This window comes from Vespula vulgaris, chromosome 21, assembly GCF_905475345.1.
Source record: "Vespula vulgaris chromosome 21, iyVesVulg1.1, whole genome shotgun sequence".
Classification (NCBI taxonomy): domain Eukaryota; kingdom Metazoa; phylum Arthropoda; class Insecta; order Hymenoptera; family Vespidae; genus Vespula; species Vespula vulgaris.
Genome location: NC_066606.1, coordinates 968,491 through 991,188, shown reverse-complemented (window position 1 = coordinate 991,188; position 22,698 = coordinate 968,491). Strand labels below are relative to the sequence as shown.

The window sequence follows — 22,698 nt, the reverse complement described above, 5'->3', positions numbered from 1 at the left end:
TTTTTCTATTAAGATTTTTGTATTTAACGCTGACTACTGCTACCGATACGTATACTTATAGCGACACCATGAAACCGTATTGCGAAGAAAGGTCACGAAGAAGGGAAAGCTTTCCTGTAATAGGATCTATTAAAATGGCTTTGTTGGTTTTAAAGGTCGTTACTTTCGATGGTCACGATTTGCAATAAAAAGATTCACGATATTAAGATCGTAAGGTAATATAAATTTGATTAGATATAAAACTGAAAGAAATATTTATATAATGATTAAATTACATAAATAGAATTTAATTTGATTACAGTAGTTCGACGAGCGTTGTAAGATATTCAAGAATGACGTCAGGGATATCACCGGAATGGATGACGATGGACAGCTTAAAAAGTCGAAGAAATCGCGTGGGTACCAAAATCTATCATCGTATTCGCCAACGAAGCTCCTTTCTTATTAAACATCAAGAGTGAAATAGAGAGAGAGAGAGAGAGACGACGACGATGACGACGACGGGTGTGTAGGTAGGTGTACTAATTACAAAGCGACGAAGATGGCTCTGGCAAATAGTATTTGTATTCACCTCCGGTGCGGTTAATTGTAGCCGAAGCGGTGTACTTTGATCCGCAGAGGCCATGCATCGGACCACGGATGCATCGTGATTGCGTGGAGAGATAGTATTTTCCTGGGATATACGGTTATCAAAGAGTAGAGAGTATGATTTCTCTTTGCCTCGAGACAGAAACCGTAACTACATATGGGCTTAATACACGGCAGATGGCTGAGACAAAGTAAATTGTCCCGGCACGTTATTAGTGCAAGATTGATGCGCGTATCGAGTCTTCCTTAATAGAATTAACCGTGGTACATATGTTCCGTTAGGGAATTCTGTGGTTCCACATTGTCATTTGATATAATTTAAGAAAGAACAATGACCGTATTACGTTGCAGGTTATGTTGTATTTTTATCCGTTAAGAGAACAATTGATTTTATACGGACAAATGTACACACGTATCTTTGTATATTATAGGTGATTCTTGAAAGAGTGGACCAACAAGAGAGAATAATTTCAAGTGGTTATTTGGATGTGGCAGAATTTAAGAGAATCAATGACTCGTCGTTCTCCTTCTTCGACGACAGCAGCTTGCAGTTAAACGTGCGCAGGTAATTGCGTTAGAATTGACATTTATTTTACGATGGTCTTTAACGAGGGTTGTTAACCCGTACGTAACAATCGTTTTCGTTGGAATCGTCAATGGGAATTATTGGTAAAATAAATTGATAAAAAAATGTCAAGGTCTCTCCCTCTTTTAACTGGAGAGATCAATGAGTATCGATAATTTTTCATGACATAAGTTAAAGCTTTAGTTTAATATTTTTTACCGTGTAAGAGTATCTCGTTGAAACCTTTTAAAGTGTTAACATTTTTAATTTGTTCTTGCGTTGAAGAAGCAGAAGGCGAAGGATAATCGTCGTCGCGAGATCATTGCTGCTGTACGTTTTGTAGAAGCAGTAAAGTGCCGAAGGTAGACGTGAGAATATTTTAGCAAGCAAAGGCACTCGCTGAATCCTCGACGTTTTAAGAAGTCGCTTGGTAAATTTCGTCGTTTATTTCAATTGCTTCGCAGAACTTGCTTCGCAGAGCGACGTTCTTCATTTCGCGTAACGCCTGCTTACTTTTGCTTACTTCGAAAGTAACTATCGAGAAAGGAAAAGAGAGAGAGAGAGAGAGAGAATGAGAGGGATCAGTGTCGGGAACAGCGATCGTTATTTAACAGCGGCGACGACAGAAGTGTTGAGCGAGTTGCGAGGATCCCCGACGTTAAATCGAAAAGGAGTCATTAAGAAGAGATCAGCTCTGGTAATGCGGGATATATGAGCTTTCGAGGAATGATCGTACGCATAATTTTTCTCGCATTAATGCGATATTGGTATGATGACTGTGCTCTTTGGCAGCTAATCCAAGATAGGATTACGTACAACAAAGGATTTTAAAGATCATGGACTTGCCGTAGTTATCCTGATGCACTTGGAAAGTGATCTGGGAAGTTTCGTTAGAGTTGCGGAAGAAATGAAAAGGGAAAGAAATAATTGTGCTACCTGAGGTGGTCGATACGTGATCGCAATAAGAGCATTATAAGACCATTAAACAGAGAGTGAATAGAAACGCGATAACAAAAAATTAAATAAAATGACGAACTTAGTAGAAAGGAAGGAAAGAGAGAGAGAGAGAGAGAGAGAGAGGGAGAAAGAGACTGAGGAGAGACCACTGTACGAAATCACCGGGAAAGATTTAAACGGGCAACAAGTATATTTAGAATGCAGAAACCGGCTCCACGGTGGAGAGAGAAAGAGAAAGAGGGAGAGAAAAAGAGAGAGATATCGAGAGAAGACGCGTTTTGCGCGAAGGCTCGAGGATCGCACATAACTTTCCCCTTGCCCGATCGTCCGATCTTTGTGGGCGCTTGCTCTCTCTCTCTCTCTCTCTCTCTCTCTCTCTCTCTCTCTCTCTCTCTCTCTCTCTCTCTCTCTCTCTCTCTCTTTCTCTCTCTCTTTCTCTCTCGTATAGGATTCTAGAATCGCCGAGACTTGTGTATTATATCTCTTATATACGTACATACATATATATATACATACACACGCGTTTATTCACATAGGTTTAACACGAAGATACGATGGTACGCGTTCGAGCGCTCCCTCGCGTACTCGACTATTAAATCGCGTAAGCTATCGGGGGAAAGGTCGTTAGCAGAAACCATAAGAGCCACACGGTGCGAGACAACCTGGATGAATCTTCGAGAACCGGGTTAGACGCGACTCGCGCGCTCGCGCGCACGCGCATCGACTTCTTTCTTGCTTTTATCCTGGTAACAGAATAAGAGAGGAAGAAGAGGAGGAAGAAGAAGAAGAAGAACAAGGTAGTTTGCTGGAGAGAAAACGGCTGAGAGCACCCACTTCCACAGAGTTCTAAAACACTTTAGAGAAGACTGAAAGCAGTCGTAAGGGATACGACGGACTATCTTCGAGAAGCAACGCGCTTCGAACCTCGCGAATACCTTCTCTCGGACAACGCAGAAATCTTCTCTCCATTAGAGAAACTATAATGTTGGAACACGCTCGAACGTAGCCTAAGTTACTTTCGGTTGAAAGTTCTCGACGCGTACTCTTCGATACTCGATGTTTAAAATGTCTGTTAACTGATATCGCAAACATACTATAGTATATTTTATGTATGTACGTATTATATATCTACATTGTAAGTTAACGTTAAACGACCGATTCCTATCGTATTTGAGTTTTCAAATCATTCGTGAGAGATATGAAAATGATATTTAAATTTCTTCACGTATTCGATCCTTCGGTAGTCGGTTGTTAATTCACTTTTAATCGTCTCTCGCATATATTTATAATATATACCTTTATAGAAATCAGACGTGCCTACCGTTATATAACTCGTACTTATGCACTATAAATAATAATAATCAACGAGTCTCGTTCGCTTCTCGCAACGTTAGCTTATCGACTTACGTAAATAATTAGATGTATTTAAATCATGAAAATGGGTGCGATTCGATCGCGCGTGCATTATGATCATATTTGCATATGATCTTCGTTCTTCCTATAATATATCAATCGCGTAGTTCTAATTTAAAAACATTCTTTCCTTTTCTTTTTTAAAAATTTCTAATTAATTCTAATTTAAAAACGTCCTTTTCAGTTTCGCAATTACGAAAGCCACTTGTCTTTCATCGATTATACTTGCTAATTATTTAACAATGTATGAAACGATTAGACTGGATTATTTTCGAGATATTTAGGTATCTTAATTTAACAAACTGTGTATGTATATATATATACAGACGCACACATATATGTATATCTTTGTTCATTGATCTTATTTTAAATTAGGAAAAAGGAACAGAATCTCTCTTCGATAATGTAAGTCCTATGGAAAGAGCAGGAGGATTCCGTCAGTAGCGAAGTATAGTGCCGTGTCACGATTACGTTTGCCGTGGCGTAGAGAGCGTCCACGGTTGGACCTTAGGGTGGGGTCAAGCTTAGGTTGCGCAACTCTTGGCTATATTGCGCGGCGGTGCTGCCTTCCACACGATTGCCACTTTAAGTGCGCCATAATGGCAGTGGGCCCGCCAAGAAGAAGGCGATCTTAAGAAACGACTCACGATGCCTCCTCACCGAGGCCCTCGTTCCTTCGTTCGTTCGTTCGTTCGTTCGTTCGTTCGTTCGTTCATTCGTTCGTCCGTCCGTTCGTTCGTTCGTTCGTTTCTTCCATCCGTCCGTCTCGGTTTTACTCGCTACGGTCTCGCTCGCTCGTTCGACTCGACTTCGGGTCTACGTCGTAGGCCCCCGCGGATGCGGATCGCCGTTGGGCCTTTCACTGGGGCCCTGCGGGCTTACGGGTCGCGACCTCGCCGCGGTCCACTCCCTCTTTTCTCTTTCCCTTTGCCTCTCCTCTCCCTTCTTCTTCTCCCTTTCTTTTTCTTCAAACATTTTTACATCCCTTCTCTTCTTCTTCTTCTTCTTCTTCTTCTTCTTCTTCTTCTTCTTACTTTTGTGTTTCATCTAACCCGGCTGTTCTTTGCTCGCTCCATCTTTACCACCACTATTCCTACTCTTCTTCTCCTTCTTCTTTTCTTTCTCTTTTCTCACTTTCACATCTAGAGATCCTCGTTACGCTTAAGCAATCTAGACACCGGAAACTTCGTCTCAAACTATAGATTTTGTTAATCTCCTTCGACCTTACTTTCGAGAAGCATTTTTTCGAATCATTAATTAGTTCGAGTTACCAATTAAAAACCTTACTTGTTTGTTCTTTCACGGATGAGTGATGATACGAGAAAAAAAGAATTTTATGGCGTAGAACGGCGCCAATATCGACCGAAGAGATGTTGTTCTTCTTTTCTTTTTTTTTTTTGTTACACGAAACGACTACGATTCGTTCGAAGGTAATGTTCTTGGTAAGTCGTGGGGCTCTGGACATTGAAGGATACGGCTCTGATCGAACGATAATTGGATAGATTACGCGGAACCTCCTCCAACCCCGATAGCATCGTCTTTTGTGCGCCCTGTTTTATGTGTTACACAACCGACGGTCCACTAACACCGTATTCGATTACGATACCTTCACGGATAAAAGGAGTATTACCGATGTGTCCGTAGAATGTCTGATTTTCTCTATATTTAATCCGTTAATGAAAGGAGTGTGAAGGAAACGTGAGACAGTAATCGAAGTACTTATTGAATCTGTAACACACATTCACAGTCGCCACAAAAAGTTCTAGCACAAACTGCTTTCTCGCGATCATTTTTTTGGTGATTTCTTTTAAATTATTATATATTGTAACATTTATGTGAATGCAGTAACTTTTTTTCCGCGATAACGAATTAAGATATATTTTGTAATAATTGTTACTATATTTACATCGATTTATCATACATAAATCGATTGAACGCAATGTTAATATTTATCGTAGGCTTATGAATTTCAGAACAAATTTTTATATATCGAAGGAACGATGTTAAGAATCATTAAAATTAATAAATTGGGATTTGTTTTTGAGTGTCGATGATCGATTCATCGGTTGGATCTCACGTCGTGAAGCGATACACGGGTAACAAACATTTCTTCTAATTACACGTTATACGAAGGTAGTAACGAATGGGTATCAAGCGGTATAATAAGAATGATGGTGATAATTACAAGGTACATATACGGTGTTCGATGGGCCATGCGTATTTAATAACCGATCAATCGATCGAAGAGATCTCTTTCACTACCGACATAGGGCGCCGCTTGCGTTACAATAAACGCCTCGTAAAAAATAAAGAAGAGTGATTGATTCACGATAGTATTTCGACGCGTGGCAATCAAGGAGTCCTACTATCGATGAAGAAGGCGTACTCGATGCGTTGCCTTTCATACGAACTTGCTTTTCTTCGTTAAACGTATACGTCTTGATTTATGTCGAAAAAAAATTTTTATTTTTATATATTATAAATAGCTATATATGTGTGTGTCTGTATGTCTATATAACAGTATATATATATATATCAAATCGATCTCGAGCATATAAAACTTGGTTGATGGGTTAAAAGCATCGACAGCATTCAGGTTTCATTCACGGTGGCCCCCATAGTAGTAGCTGTGGGAAAATGATCCGTCGACAAAAGAATCCTGACGACACTATAAAAAGCGTTAAATTCATGATTAGACGCGGATTCGCGCATGCCCTTGCTCGTGCCTTGCGCCTCTCAGTTCCTCCTATCTTTCTCTCTCCGTTTCACTTTTCTTCTCTACCTCTCATAGTCTTTTCTTCTAAGACATTACGATTTCTCGCCATACAACCAACAGGACGTCCTCGCCGTCGTCTCTCTTTTCCTATCTCCCACTCTCTCTTTCCCTTTTTCTCGAGCGACCTCACAACATCAATGCGACCAACTGAAATTCCAAGTGGACGATTCCGGTCTCACGGCACGAGCTGGACTTCCGTTAACGCTATATCAAAGAAAGATAGAAAGAACAAAAAAATAGAAAAGAAAAAGAAAAAAGAAAGAAACACGACGCGATCTAGAAACGATTTCCTACTTCGACGTATACACCGTGTCGTAAGTCAAAGCGTGACGATTTTCTGAGCCGTTGCCTTTTCGCCTTGACGTTTGCTGAGAGAATTTATCAGGATAGGGTAACTCGTCGAGAGACTTTGAAATTAATCCGGATATAATCATTCCGCGAAAACGAATATCGCTATGGGGCCATCGTTCTTAGATCAAATATATTATTAAGAAGGTCTGAAACTAATTTATTATCGTCGATTTCCAGGTGGTGGTGGTCAGCTTCCACGGTTTAACTCGAGGAAGACGTCGTACCGATCTGTTCAAAGATTTCCGAGATACAAGCGAGGATTCTCTCGAATGGAAAAGAATCCAAGCGGCATGCAAATCGCGTAAGACCGTAACGAGGATACATAACGCTATGGACGCACAGAATCTTTCTACTACTCTCGTCCTTTTTGTATTCGTGCTCGTTGCTCGTTCCGAGATAGAAGAAGAGGCGCCAAGAAGTAATGTCGTAGAAAGAGCGATTATGACACCGACGACGACGACGACGATGGTGGTGGCGGTGGCGGCTGTGTGACTGCCTGCTTTTCGTCCCAGAAATTTATTGCTCCATGTTGTTGCGATGCGCGCAAGTAGCACCTACAGGAGAGCAGGTAAGAAACGAGAAAGAAAAAGAGAAAGAAAGATAGATAGAGAGAGAAAGAGAGGAAGATGAAGCGACGTGGAGGAAGAAGGTAAAAAAAAGTATGAAAAAGAGAGAGGGAGAGAGAGAGAGTGAACACGTAGCGTGACCTAACGCGTGACAAATTCGTCGTGTCACGCCGACTCACGTGCTTTGAGAATACTGGACCACCTTGTAATGATATGTAAGCTGTTGTTATTCGATCGGTTCAACAATGAAATATCTTTTTAGTTTGATTCAATGTCGATACCAGTCTGTATTATTATTCGTCGATAGTACCAATCGGCGTGCACAGTGTACGAGGGAACAGTTCTAAGGATAAATCTTATTGTCAGTCGTACCTTGGTACTACCATCTCGTGTTCTTCTCGCCCGTATTGAAAAGACTTTCGCACGATCGGAATCTACGCTCGGCAACTTGGCGCAATATCGGAACCAGTTCTACCGTCTAAGCGAGTACTTAAGTGCGAATATAATCCATTTAGATAGAAGCGCGTCTCTTTCTTTTTTTTTTGTTCTTTTTTCTTTTCATGAGCTTGCACGAAGCTACGTATGTATATTATCGGTCTCTTTGCCGCGTGATCCTACGAGCAGAGCGAGGTGGCATTAAAGGTATTCATGTTTCATCGACTCACGTATGAAATCAAGCGAAGCTGCGGGTCTCGTGAGTAGCGATGGATGGTGTGGCGAACAAGCCTGGGGTTGAGACTACCCAGGGACGTACAAGATCGATACATCATGGTGACCCAGCGGGTGGAGGCCAGATAGGATCTCGGTAACCTCGAATAGACTCGCACGCATTTCGTCCGAATCAACCTTCTCTCTTTCTCTTGCGTCATTATGTTCTTATTGATCTATTTTCTTCTCATTCTTTTTTCTCTTTCTTTTCTTTTCTTATTTTTTTTTTTGTCGATTGTTACAGTATCTACGGATGATGTATCATCGACGTAATGCTCAAGAGAATTTCGTCTACTTACTTACGTAAGTAAAAGTGGATCATTAATTATACGGCTATCTGATTTTTTCTTTTCTTTTTTCTTTTTTATTTAATTCTAAGAAGAAGGAACAGGAAATTATTTTCGTACGAAACATATCGCGTTAAGAATTTCGTATTAAATATTTGAACGGTGAGAAAAAAGTGTTCAGACTGATATATATTATTTTGTGTTTTATCGCGGAAAACAAATAAAACGATCTTTGTTCTTCGTTCGTGGATCACCACATCTATTACGTTTTGAATGCAGTCTCGTTACACCACCCGCGTTAATTTCTTCGTGGAAATCGTGTGGGTACTTGACATCCTCTGGGACACGTCGCACCATTGTACGAGAATGCGATTCTTAGTACGCGTTTCGAAATTCTCAGTGGTTGTCGTCGACATGTGTGTTCGTCGTGGCCATATTCAACGCCTTTACCTTTACGGTTACTTACCTTCGAAGATCTTTGCGAAAATTACACGCGTTGTCGTGGTTACTCATATTTCAGACGATCGACGTTGTACTTTGTAATTTTACGAACCGTTTTCTAAATAATTTTCATTTCTTTTTTTTATTTATTTGCAAAACCGTAATTATCATACGCATTGTGGATAGAAAAATTGGCTACATTTTATGATTTATATTATGCAATTATTTGCAAGGTCTCTCTCTCTCTCTCATAAGGTAATTTTAATTCTAAAAAAAATTCGATCAAAAAAATATTTTACTTTTTATAGTATTCTCGATATATCTTATCTCGTGAGAGATCTGTTGTATCGAGCCCTTAAAAAGAATACAGACCTAAATCAATTTCTTCGTCCGTGCCGACCAGTTCTCTCTTTCTGTCTTTCTTGGTAGAAAAGTTGCAACAACCATCGGAACGTTCTCTGTCTCGAACGGACAATTACGGATATCGATCGGCGGGGTCACGCCTACGATCGCCCTCGTTACAAAATCATCGATCGGAAAGATTAACAAAGAGTTCGGACGAACAGCAACGTCTCTCTTTCTATCTTTCCATCTTCCTTTCGGTTCGTGTAGAGTCGCTTTCTTCGTAGAAACGTCGATGTTGCCGAGGAAGCGATAGTACATCGATAGGAAAAGAGAAACTCGAGGAATAGGTTACGAATCGGTATTAGATAGTTTAGGATTTATAAAGGACGATAATCAATATTTACATTTTCACATAATATATCATATTTTCAATATCCACTTAATATGAAAGATTTATTCTTAAAATGCGTATCATTCGATTTACTTTAAATTAACGTTGTACGCGTTTCGTCGTAGCGTCGATACAGTTTCGCTCTTAAAATACGCTTTTAGTCTGGTTCGTTCTCATTACGGAGGAAGCTTCTCGCATTCTCTGTTCAACGACACTGTTCGCCCTTTAACCTTTCCTGCGACGCGATTGGTCTTGAACAATGCGAAGGGTAGACGTGGCTCATTACACGACACTATCGCGTTTTATTCCACTCCCCGTTAATGAGCGGACGTTCCTGCGTTTCCCGGCTCGATTAATTAGCCTATCTTTCGACGAACTGGACTCCGACGTCTCGGGTAGAGAAACCCGAAACTGGAAAATGAATAAAAGGTCGAAGAATCGGAAGGCCGCGTCCCTAGACACTCTTAGACCCCCTCCTTTTCTCTTCTCCTTCGTTCGAAAGAGAAACAGAGATGGAAAAGGAGAAGTAGAGAAAGAGAAAGACACGGAGATGGAGGAAAAGAGTAAAAAAAGGATTTTTTCGGTCCTTCAGACCACTCGGTGTCGTGCCTTGGTTGTACGCATAATCGGCACCGAATTCGAGAGAATGCGAGACACGTGTATTAATTTCACGGAACGGCTCGTAAAACTCGTGCCTTTACGATTCTAGCGCAGATACGGCGTTCGTTGGTCGGCAGACCGAATATGTGAGGGTAGACGGTCAGGTAGGGTACAGGTTGACGTAGGTATAGGTAGTATATATGTACATGAGATGCCTGTACCAAGCTATAGGCCAACCGAGATAGGACCACTGATGCGCTCGCTTACGGATCTCTTTCTTTCGACCTCTTTCATGGATATTCCTTACGATCGTTTAACCTGTTAACCGTATTCTATTTTTATAAATATTTTATTTATTGCGCGTAGGGAAAATCAAGTGATTATGGACGTACTCGGGTCGAACGCGTAGTATATGCGGATTATATGTCGCAAAATATTGAATTAAATTCTGTAGAAACTTGACGATTTGAAAAATCAATAATGGCGTTGGAACGGGATAGACCAGACAAGGCTCTCGAAGAATTCGTTTCGTATTGGCATTCGTTGGACGTTTAAAGAACTCGCAAATAAAGCAGTTTTGCTTTGTATGCGAGATAGGAGATGCGAGATAACGTTCAAATTGGGTTGATTATTTTAATACGATCGAGCAGTTCGAGCCGTGCCTTAAAGCGATGCCGAGGAAGGAGAGATAAAGAGTTTCGGCGGTGAGAAACGAAGGAAATAAGTGGAAACGGAGATCGGAGAAGACAGAGATGGGAGTTGGAACGCGCGACGAGAGACATTGCGAGATATCCGCTGCTACAGAAGCGTTTTCTTTCTTTTTCTTCGTTTTTTTTTCTTTCTTTCTTTCTTTCTTTCTTTCTATTCCTTTCTCTTTTTCTCTCTTTCTTTCTCTTTAATTCGCAGGTATAAGCTGACAGGATGCAAGTAGGACAAAAATAGCGACGAGGGGATAACTCGTATTTTTAATTATCCGTGCGCGACATTATAATACGTAGATATATGTGTACATACGTACTCACACATACTTATAAGAACGTTCACGAGCTTTTAAATTTTCCCGCCTTTCGTGATCTTCTCGTATCATACGAAAACGTCTTTATTCGTCCGCCGGAGCGAAACGAACTTGTCTGTTTCGTTCGTTAAAAAGATCGTTACGTTTTATTTAATTTCATAGAGGTTTCTCACGGTTTTATACCTTCATACGTCGTACCCACGGAATCCAGGGAACAGGACGATCGGTAAGATAAAAGGTTTATCGTCGAATAAAATTTGCGAAATAACTTTGCAAATAGTTGACTGGTGTGCTCCTCGTCGTTGCCGTTAATAATCGTCGCGTTTCGTTCGTTATTAGTTTCTCAGGAAACGAATGGAGGAATTAAAATTAATCATTAACATCGCGAGATTAAATTTTCGAGGTAACAATTTTTAAATCCATTCCATCAGCTCTCTCATATTTTCCGTTTCTTTCTCTATCCATCTATCTATCTACCTATCTGTCTGTCTATATATTTATTTCTCTCTCTCTCTCTCTCTCTCTCTCTCTCTCTGTTACTCTTACATAGCAGAGTGTGTACGATCTTTGTTACGCCGATTTTATGAGCAACTTTCCGTGTCGGTGATCGGTGTTTTGTAAATAAGTGCGCGCTTTGCGAGGCTTTTCGCACGCCGTTCTTTACGACGCCAATTACTTGACGAGAGATCGTTGAGAGAGCGCTTACCAAGTACCGACCGGCAGCGAGTTCCGTTAGTTCGAGGAGCGATCTTCGACTCTCTCAAGCATCGACTTGCCCTCGAAATCGAATCGACGTGGCGTCGACGAAAAGCACTGCCACGTCTTTCATGGATTCCTTTCGGTATACGGTAGCGCGTATCTATCGATCTGTGGTATATATATATGCATCTATGTATGTATATATGTATGTACACGTACGTAGGTATATCTTGTACACACGTATGCGTCTAATAATGCATGTACGTCGTATATATGTATTTCTAAGATGAAAAATTTGCAACATTATTCCAGAGGATCGTTTTTCCATTGGCACGTTCCCATTGCTTGTCTTTCTTTTACTCGTATTTATTTTCTTGGAAAGTCGAATGCTATAAGGATTTGAGTCACGTCAGAAAATCGCGGCTCAGCGACGATCTCTGATATCGAAAGAAAGAAATCCCAGAGAGCTCGGTCGGTTCGTGTCTCACGATTCGTCACCGCGATGCCTCGCGAATCCTTTTGGATCCTTTGATATCGTCTCGATCTAATCGTCGCCTCATTAACGATCCATGGACGTTAGTCGAGTGTGTGTAATATCGTCGCAGCAGTGGTTCTCTTCTACGTTTGAAGATCTTCGATCGATACGATCGATCTATAAAATCAATGATATACCGATGGATTAAGTCGGATCAAGAAACATTTCTTTTCTTCTTATTACAGATATCACCGACAACATTATTAAATATTCGAATATTTTTCTTCAAGTTGGACGAGCATTTCGAAGGAATTTTGGAAAAAGGAAAGGATAAAGAAATGTTTGATCGTCCTGTGACGATTTAAACTCTACCATGACGCGATTAGGAACGATGCGACGGTTAAGAAGAACGAAGGCTCGATAGTCAAAAATTCGTTTTGAGACAGCGAGCTTATCTCACCGATCAGGGTCCGCCACGAATTATAAGAGAGGAACCTGCCGGCGCAGGATCTCGGTTGGACCACACATCGAACCTCTTGTCTGCAGGTTCAACGCACTCGCTGTAATTACCACAAACGAACGCGAAGCTTCGTCGAGACACACGAGGTATATAAACTCGCGAGCATGGACACGTCCGTGAAGTCACGTTGGCATCGACGAAGGTAGGAGAGATGCTTGATCTTGAGAAAGGAAGAGAGAGAGGGAGAGAGAGAGAGATAGAGAGAGAGAGAGAGAAAGAATGAAAGGGAGAAAAGAGAAGGGATAGAAAATTGGAGAAAAAACTTCTTCGAGATGAAGAAGACGAAGAAGTTTCGAAGGAGATCGTGAGTAGAGCGTATCGATCGATGGGTAATTACGAGTCCTGCGTGAAGTATCCGCGCTTCGAAGGAGCTCGTGCCGACAGGCGTGACCCTCCTCCGTTTTCTCTTTCTCTCTCTTTCTTCCATCTCTTTACCTTCGTCTCTTCTTCTTCTTCGCGGTCTTTGTTCTCACTCGCTTCTATTTTCTCCTCTCGTAGTCTCCTCTCACAATCAGCAGTCTGCCAATAACGATACCGAGCTCCAATCTCGGCGAATTCCATCGATTCGAATTCCATCAAAAATACGATATGGAAAGAGAAAGAGAGAAATATCGATAGGCAAAAAAATAGACAAAGAGTTTATTCGAGCTCCCTGTCAATTTTTTATTTATTTTTTTTTTGTTTCCCCGATATTTTCTCATCGTTTCCCTATCGTACGATGATCGATGGTCGATGGTAATGATTGATTTTGTTCTTTTTTTCTATTTTGCGTTTCTTTCTCGTATTTTTTCTTTCTTTCTTTCTTTCTTTCTCTTCTCTGCAATTTTGAAGTGGCAACTTTACATCCCCGACCACGACAAAAGAAAACGTACGCTCGTCTAATGAGAGAACTCGAAGAGAACTTGTCTCCAACTTGACGATACTTCGAGCAGCAGCAACATCGACCTCCTGGCCACCTTTACGTCCTTCGACGAGTGTGAACGCGCAAGCACCTACGAGATGATTCATGCTCATGCCTATCCACGTGGAAAACGAGGAGAGACGGTGTAAGAGAGATAGAGATAGAGAGAGAGAGAGAGTTTCTTCGTCAGTAGCGTAGTCAAGATACCGAGGTACGATCGGTTGATGGATAGCGAGGAGAGAGAGAGAGAGAGAGAGAGAGAGAGAGAGGGAAAAAGAAAAGGAAGAGAAAGAGATGGAAGGGGTAATCGCTACGCAGCATCCACAGAAGAGATCCTTGGCTAACAGGATTCAAGAAGCAACCGACATCTGGATTCTTAAATACATTATAAATGATACTGCCTTCTGTTATAACGACAGCATTATCGATTATTTTCTTTTGGGATAAGTCGCGCTTGACCCTTCGGTAGTCGCGAATTCTCTTGGAGATTTGTCTCCTTTCCCATGGAAAACTTGTTCATCTTTTTATAACGATTAGATGGGGAAGTACCGTGCGTCTAATGAAATTTTATATGAAAATGTCGATTATTCGTAATGTATGGAATAAGAAAATTCTTGTATATCGCACTGGTGTGGTACGCAAGTAGAACTTAAAAATCATTACAAAGGAATAAAGAGGAGGATGTAGTAATTTTGATCTCGACTCGTTTGATAATACGATTTATCTTAGTACTTATCTGGCGTAATACATCGTTGAAGTTTCTCCGAGTATAAGCAGGTTTTCTTTGGATAATCGAGGTTTCACCATCGCGTTAGCATCGCAAGGACCATTTCGAAAATTTATCAACGTTTAACAGTTGTTTTGTATTTCGCTTTTGTGTAAGAGGCCTCTCGATCTCTCAGAGCCTTACGCTTTATTCGAGTAGGCTAACAGATCGTTACGGCCGTTTTATTTTACTCTTTTTCATTCTCGCAACCCAGACGCCCATCCCTTTTGTATCTTTTGGAGTCAGATGTCACGGCTTCCCAGTAGATCCACGGCTACGCCACTGTCCTTAGCGACCGCACCGCGTACGTACTTACACGTTGGTTTACTTGGGATGTGCGCGCGCGCGCGCATTCACAAAGAAACATACCCGACTATGTATCGTACAAAACGTATTCACAAACACACCTTCGCATTCATCGACGATGAAAAATTTTAAGTGCTCATCCTTTACGAGGCTGCGCTGTAATTAATAATAATAACGATGTAAATCAAGGCTCTTGATGGCAGCGAGGACATCGCTCGACGCGAGATAACGTGGAATCTGGAAATGTATCATAGTCACGAAAATCTTAACGAGTCCTCGACTACCACCACCAAAGCGTTACACCACAAACGTCGCGACACCAACCTTATCCGACACGGCTTTAACTAGCTTTTGAAAAAGGTCCGACGGCCTTACAGTCTCCGCCTCCTTGGTTCCCTTAAGATTAAAAATCTTTTCAACCTACGGTCATTAATTAAGACCGAGAGTTTGCACAACGTCGGATATAACGAGTGGTATGTCTTGTCAAAAGTTTGAACGCTTTCGTTATTCCTACCTACGAACTTACGTACGCCTGTATTTATTTACATGCACCTTTCTCGCAAATCAAGCTAACCAATTAGATAATTTTTCAATGGACGCGAAGCGTTGAAATAACAGAATGGTATCGGGAGAGTTTGTGAAGATGATCGTAGGACAGGTCATTCGATCATCCTCGAAGTCGTCGAAGAAAAATTTAGCGTTCTGTTATTACATAGTACTATCGACGTGGTTAACGCGAATCGTTACGTAGTCGCCGTTATCAATGAGAACGGTACGGTCAGTTAGTTACTTATTGAAATTGCGTTTTTGCAGAAAACGACAAAAAAATCATTATCGATCTTTAACCTTGTAAACGTTCAACCGAGAGATGAGTTTTCGTTGTACCGTTAATCATATTACCATTTATTGCTATGTGCGTTATTCTTTGCGGTACCGGGGTTTGATTTATTGAAATCCAGTATTCGTTTTTATCGAAGATAAACGGCAAAAAATGATTACGTCGCGAGAGGATACAGAGGCAAAGGAAAAAAAAGAAAGAAAGAAAAGACGAGTGACGTACTAATCGAGCGGACCCTTTTGTGAGGGCAAAGAAGAAAAAGAAGAAGAAGAAGAAGAAGAAGAGAACGAATAGAATAAATAATCGTGTAGGCTGGAGTGCCTCCGACGCTACGATGGCCCTTGCTACCGAAATTACAAGCCGGTGCTTTTGTCGTTGTTACTGACGCTTTGTAAGATAATTTACACGGCGTGCGTGCGCGACTCGTTCGTGCTACGACGATTTCATCCGTTTCGAATCGAGTCGCTCGGTCTGGATCGTTAACCAACGCTCTGTTCGAGAATCTCATCGCGAGTACAAGACGGTAAAAGAGAGAAAGACCGAACCGACGAAGATAGATATAGAGATAGAGATAGTCTATCCGTGAGAGATAGAGACGGAGATATTAATGGTTCGCTGACGCAACGGTGCTAGGGACGATTGTTATCGAGCGTGTTCGCGAGTCTAAGCGGGTCGAGGATATGGCCGCCGGGATATTATCGATCCTCGATCCTCGATCCTCCTTTTCTTATTTCAACTATCGCGAACGAAGATGACGACGTTGAGATTCCTTCCAGTCAGGAAAATTCTCTTCGACTGGTTTTCTAAAGATACCTTACCTATCTCTTCGAGACTTGGAAAAGCTTGACTTTCCCCAATCAATCCCAATGCGACGTTCGGATCGTTACGAGGTCATCGACGATTTCATACTGATACATTTATTCATGAGATTAACGCGTTGACTACTAGTTTTTTATTTTTTTCGTTTTGAATTCTTCGCGACCGGAGAAAAGGACCTGTTCGCTCGACGTCTCTCGTTGTCACGAGCCGAAGATTCCAATAGATATCTCTTTCTCGCGAGTAACAGCACGCATTAATGGCAGATTATTCTTTTCAAGTTTAAAAGGAAAGAACGAGAAAACGGAGATTTCCTTTTTTTTCCTTTTTTTTTTTTTTATATATATATATATATTTTCTATTTCATTGCCGCGAGATCATAGTTCTTTTATGAGAAACAACAATGAAATCATTTCTTTCAATGGATTGACGATATTGAAGTGTAGTAATAAAATAAGATCGCGTTTTAATTGGACGTTTCAAAATCTTTCTGTCGTCATCAAGTTGTTATTTCAAGAATATTTAGAACGATCGCGTTCACACATCGATATCGGCTATTGTATGTTGTAAATTAGATGCAAATATAACACGTAAGAAAATGAAGAAAGGTAAAGCGTTATATTTTCGTCAGATACATTATTGTTTCTCATTGGATAACACGATGTTTTATTTGTTAAACCACCAACAAGAAAATAATCATTGTGAAAATAATAATTCGATGGATACTGCATCGTTTCTCTTATTTGATATATAACTCATTTTCTAGGGAGGCGTCGATCAATGGCCACAACCACATCCGGACTTATCGCCGTTTCTATTCTCTATTGGAATATCTTTTTCTTATCAACGGAATAATAATCAAATCAAGAGGAAAAACGACAACAACGACAAGAGAAAGATGTTCCTAGTGCGACGAGAGCTTTTTCGTTTCGATCAAGAAGGTTTATAGAAAAAATCAGGGAAGCAACGATGTAAGAACGATTTTACAAGGATCGTAATACGATCCTTCAATCATTCTCCCTAATATATCTTCAAATCTCCTTAATAACTTCGTTTCTTTTCAGCTATCGAAGCTGATAAAACGAATCGTGTCAAAATAGAAAAGTAAAAATGGAAGGATAATTGGAGACGCTTCTGATTAATTTTGGTAAATGTCGGTAAAGATAAGAAAGACATTGGAGGATGACGTATATCGTGCATCAGGACAGTCAGGGGCGGCCTCGTCTCGTCAAGGGCCCACCGTGCTGGGCGATCGAGGAGGTAACGACCCGCAGGGTCAAACTCGATCGGCCGAGAAGGAAGGGGTAAGGGGAGGAAGAAGCTGCCAGCTGAGAAGAAGTCCACGCGAACGTATCGACAATGAAAAAAAGTCGCGAGGGAAACGCGTTGTACGATCCTCGGATAGAAGGAGACTGCGAGTAGAGTTGCTGGTGGTAGATACGAGAGAAGGTGATGGAGAAGGACCAAGAAGCTTGGCAAAGAAGAGAGGAAAAGAAAGAGACGTTGCTTCGAGATGCGATCGTTCGCGAACGATCGTCTCCTTCTCGCTGCCTGAATCGTTTCTGCAGATGGTGTATGTATACTGCGATGGTTCTTAACCTTTCTGCCCTGTATTTCTTTTTACCAATGCATCTTGTTGTTTTCTTTCCCTTTTCAATGTCTTTCTTTTTTCCTATATTTCTTATTCTTCACAACACTTATATACGCGGTTATTTCGAAGTCATCGTGTTAAACGAATTATTAGCGTTCCTTATTAATTAAGTTTATCTTTTAAATAGATAGTATTTACATATGCAGGTGAATACAAGATTTCAGATCAATTCGTAACATTGATAAGATTTCTATCGCGATGCGACGATAAGATTGTGATACTTGTTTTTTTGTGTACATACGTCGATTACTTTGAAGGTCTTCTGGTTGGTATATGAGGAAGAGAGAGAGAGAGAAAGAGGGGGAAGGGAGGAAGAGAAGAGATTCCGTGTGTAGCTCTTGCGCGTCTCGAGAGATGTCGGAGAATAGGGGAGCAAGGAGGAAAAGAAGAAGAAGAAGAAGGAGAAGGAGAAGAAGAAGAAGGAGAAGAAGGAGAAGAAGAAGTAGAGGAGGAGGAAAAGAGAGAAAGGGAAGTCAGTCGACGAAGCTAGTCGGTACGGACACAGAGCCTCGAACGAAAGAAAGAGAGATCTCGGGAGCCGAAGGAGATGCCAGAGCTCCTCTCCTCCATGGAGAGAAGTGGATGCTGGAGAGGCTCGATGGACCACCTACCGTTCTCTGATCCGATCTCCGTGACGCTCGTCCGTCCGTCCGTTCGTTCGTTCGTCCGTTCGTTCGTTCGTTCGTTCGTTCGTTCGTCCGTTCGTTCGTTCGTTCGTTCTTTCATTCTTTCATTCATTCTTTCTTTTTTCTCTGTCTCTCTGTTTCTCTCCTCTTTCTCTCCTTCCACTCCTTCTGTTTCCTCTTCTCTTTCAGAATTTCGTCTCGTTCCTGCTGTTTCTCATCAATAATGCTTATAATATCTAATTAATCATGAATTATCTAGATCCTCGCCTAAAACGGAGAAAAAGCTGCCAACCTTAACGATAGAGTCGAGCATGCTTTCGCGTAGGTGGTCTATTTAAAAGAGAGAGAGAAAGAGAGAAAGCGAAATAGTTCACAAGACGGTTTTGTAACGTGAACTCGATCGATGCTCTGTCGGTCGTTATCGATTGGTGGATAAAGAATGATAGTTATATTTCAAATTTGTTAGAGGAAATAATTGATGTATAGATGTTTCATTGAAATTTCGTGGATGTTGGGTTAATAGGAATATAAACTATTATATAATATATATATATATATAATGTATGAATTGTCTATAAACTATAAATATGTATATACAATATATATATATATATATAAAATGATAGGAAAATTATTATTATACATAGTTGTTTAGTATGTTCGCCGTCACGTAGAGTTGCTAACAATAAGCACCGCGTTTTGACGCGACGCGTGTATTATTCGAACGTCTCGTCTATTTGCGGATGAGAGAGAGAGAGAGAGAGAGAGAAAGAGAGGAGGCACGTAGGAGGTCGCCTACGCGATATATGATCCTTATTAGACGTCGAGAAACACAAGTAAATCGGCGGGACGCCGAGGCGGAAGGCTTAATGAGTCTTATGCGGAAATAAGAGGGAAGAATTACGTGTAGGTAACAACGAAAGAGTTAAGCATATCGATAGTAAAAATTTTACAGTACATCGTTGTTTAGTTCTAAACAATTTTACGCGTAGAGTTTTTCTTATGCAGCTATATAAATATTTATGTAATTTGCTTTATCTATTCATTCATTTTCTTTTTTCTTTCTCTTCTTTTCTTTTTTCCTTTTTTCTTTTTCTATCTTTCTTTCTTTCTTTCTTTCTTTTTTTTTTTCTTTCTGTTCACGAAGGTCGTTGTTTTTATTAGCTCGTTTTTACCGGAATCGAGGCTGGCTTTTAGTGTTGAGTTTAAAGGCAGAGCAAGTCAGTACTTTGGAAAGTTTTTTAAATGGACTATACGGGAGAGCAAGGTATGCATTATGCATTGGTAAGCTAAAGGCATCCACCTGATTTGAGATATCTCTGACATTCCTTTTGATCGAGGAGAGATTAGAAGATAAAAAGTATTAAACGACAAAGCACGGTTCTCTTGGATCCTTCTTGATCTTGCTTTACTTTAAGCCTTTCGCCTCGATGTGTTTCAAAATAAAAATGAACGAAAAATAAGTACGTAAGGTAGAAGAGGAAAGGTAAAAGACGTTTGGCGACGTGTCTTATTTCGTTTTGAAAAAATACATATCTTTTCCTTTTTCTTTTGCTATTTTTTTTTGTTATTTGTTTTTTTTTATTTTTACAATAGGTACAAAAAGTTTTCAAGTTCGAAAGAAAGCAGGTGCAAACGGGGTGAGAAAGATTTGACGATGATACCTACGTGGAACTTGACATTATGATTCGACACGCTCGAATCGAACGCCATCGTCCCCCTATACGATGGACGACCGTTATGAGCGTATCATTTATTCGATTAACTCGCTCCTTTTTACAGCGACGTTCCTTCGACTTTTTTACATTCTTTCCAATAACCAGAGGACAATAACAGGACGCGGCGATGTTCGACTTACAATGGCCGAAAAAGTCGTACCTGGAGTTTCATCGAGGGATCGATTCGACACAATTTGATTCGTGCTCGAAAAGTAAGATTTTTTTTTTAAAACGAACGTCATTGAAACTTCTCTATATCTCGCGAACGTGTAACGCGTCTATTCCCTTTCCTCTTTTTTTTTACTTCCTCTTCTCCTTCTTCTCCTTCTTCGAATATCAAACTTAAATTCGTCGAGACAGCTCCAGAGCTTTTTTAATCTAATCTAATCTAACTCGAACGATTTCGTCGTCGTCATTCTCATGCTCCGATCGATCGTAACGAAATAACATTTGATCTTTCTTGTCAGATAGGAAATGGAGTTGGAGCAGCAGTCAAAGGGAGAACGAGACTCGATATTCGTCAAATAAAACCTACGAGTCTTGAGAGACCGGCGACAGCAGCGTATCCAGAGAACTGAGACAGTATATCCAACTTCCGCGAACCGTAAAGGTACGTGCGAAAGTAAATAGCCGTTTGATTTTCAAATACGACGAAGAAATACGATTTTAAAGAGATCGCCGCTCATCATTGAATTCCAACGATAATGAAATCACCAAGCGCTCGTGAAAGACGTCAGCTTTCTCGGGGTGTTACGCCATTTGCGGAGAGAGAAATAGGAAAATATGATAATGGAAGGAAAAAAGAATATATATATATATATATAATACATACATATTTATAAAGAGAATAATATCTCTTGTATGAATACCGAATATAGTGTTTGCACTATATGCTATAAATGAGAAGTACCGCCTAACACCTAGCTCGTTATAAAAGTTGTAGTCATAAAGGTTTGCCCTTGCACCTAACGTGTCCGCCATTATTATTTAATAGTCCCATTATTGTAATTGATAAGTAGTTAGCTCGGTGTGTACGAAGCGAGCGCAGAGAGAAAAAGGGGTTGGAAGGAGTAGGTAGAAGGGAGAAGGGCGACCGAGGAAGGGCGGGGAGGGAAGAGAAAGAAGCTCGTAGCAACGCGTTTTATTACGTCGACTGTTATGCGCGAGTCAGTCGGCCTCTTCTTGCGTCCACCTTAATGAACGAAACTACTTAAAGCCGACTTGATAAGAAGTCGAATTATCTCGTCGACTAGATCAACCACGCGGCTTTACTTTCTCTCTCTCTCTCTCTCTCTCTTTCTGTCTGTCTGTCTGTCTATCTTTCTCTCTCTTTACCTCCTTCCCTCCCTCTCTCCGTTTGTTTCTCTCTCTCTCTTTCTCTTTCTCTTTCTCTTTCTCTTTCTCGTTCTCTCTCTCGCACATCGTCCTCGTCGTCTTATTCTTTCTTCGTTCAACCTGCTCTCGAGTTACGGTCCATTCCACACGTTATAAATACATGATCGTTATATTAAGAGCCCAGCGTTATTCGTAATTTATCATCGCTTCCTTTAAGCTCGCACTTTCGCAGTTGAGGTAACTAGTATTAGAGTAAGTAACTCGCGTTAATTCTTTGAATTACGGACCGCCGAGGCGGAAAGAATCCGTTCGCACGGATGTCACGTGGATTGGAAAAATTTCCTTCCTTTTTTCTTTTCCTTCTTTCTTTCTTTCTTTCTTTCTTTCTGTATTCTTTTTTTTTATCGTCGGTTATTTTCTTTCCTCTATCTTGTATACTATTCGAGCGAACGAAGGAATCCAATATATCTTATCTTCTTCTTCTTCTTCTTCTATTTCTCTCTTTTTCATATTTGTGCACTGAACTGTTTGTAACGTGCGAAAGGAATAACAACGAGTAGAGGTATCATTGACATGGCAAGAGAATTCGTTCGGATTTCGTTCGGAAAGAAGGTGCGGAGAACGTCGAGTGTGATGGTATATACCAAGCTGCATCTCTATTTTCAAGAAAAAGAGAAAGAGAGACAGAGAGAGAGAGAGAGAGAGAGAGAGAGAGAGAGAGAGAGAGAAAGAAAGAAAGAAAGAAAGAAAGAAAGGAAAGACCGACTCGTGGAAATATTACCAGAAATTTCACGGACCGCGGCTCGTGGCCGGTGAGATCTTCCCGTAGAACCCTCGTGCTCGCTTGTATATACTAGCGTAATGATGGTTTATGGCCGGTGGAAGAAGAGCCTGAAGGAGGTAGTCCGTAGCTGGCCGTGTTGGACATGCGGTAAACCGCAGAACGCGGCTGCGGCAAAACCTATGGCGGATAGGAACACGACGACGACGACGACGAGGAGACGAAGAGGACGAGCGATTTGACCGGTGGTTCTCTCTTTCTCT

General features: G+C 40.9%; 1 protein-coding gene across 17 annotated transcripts in view; it reads left to right on the top strand.

Annotated features, from left to right (window-relative positions):
* The window catches only part of LOC127071368 (protein jagged-2), a 107,833-nt gene that overhangs the window by 3,702 nt on the left and 81,433 nt on the right, over nucleotides 1–22,698 (top strand). For 7 of the 17 annotated variants that reach the window (XM_051010587.1, XM_051010588.1, XM_051010575.1 and 4 more), the window contains 9 exons: nucleotides 62–215; nucleotides 302–512; nucleotides 1,020–1,153; nucleotides 6,828–7,218; nucleotides 8,169–8,227; nucleotides 17,091–17,295; nucleotides 17,389–17,897; nucleotides 20,384–20,531; nucleotides 20,787–20,929. The gene's annotated coding sequence lies outside the window, so the exon portion shown is untranslated. Of the gene's footprint in view, nucleotides 1–61; nucleotides 216–301; nucleotides 513–592; nucleotides 780–810; nucleotides 940–1,019; nucleotides 1,154–6,827; nucleotides 7,219–8,168; nucleotides 8,228–12,422; nucleotides 12,784–12,823; nucleotides 12,840–17,090; nucleotides 17,296–17,388; nucleotides 17,898–20,197; nucleotides 20,532–20,786; nucleotides 20,930–22,698 lie in introns of those variants that run through there. The other 10 variants (XM_051010584.1, XM_051010581.1, XM_051010580.1 and 7 more) reach the window with 10 other exon arrangements.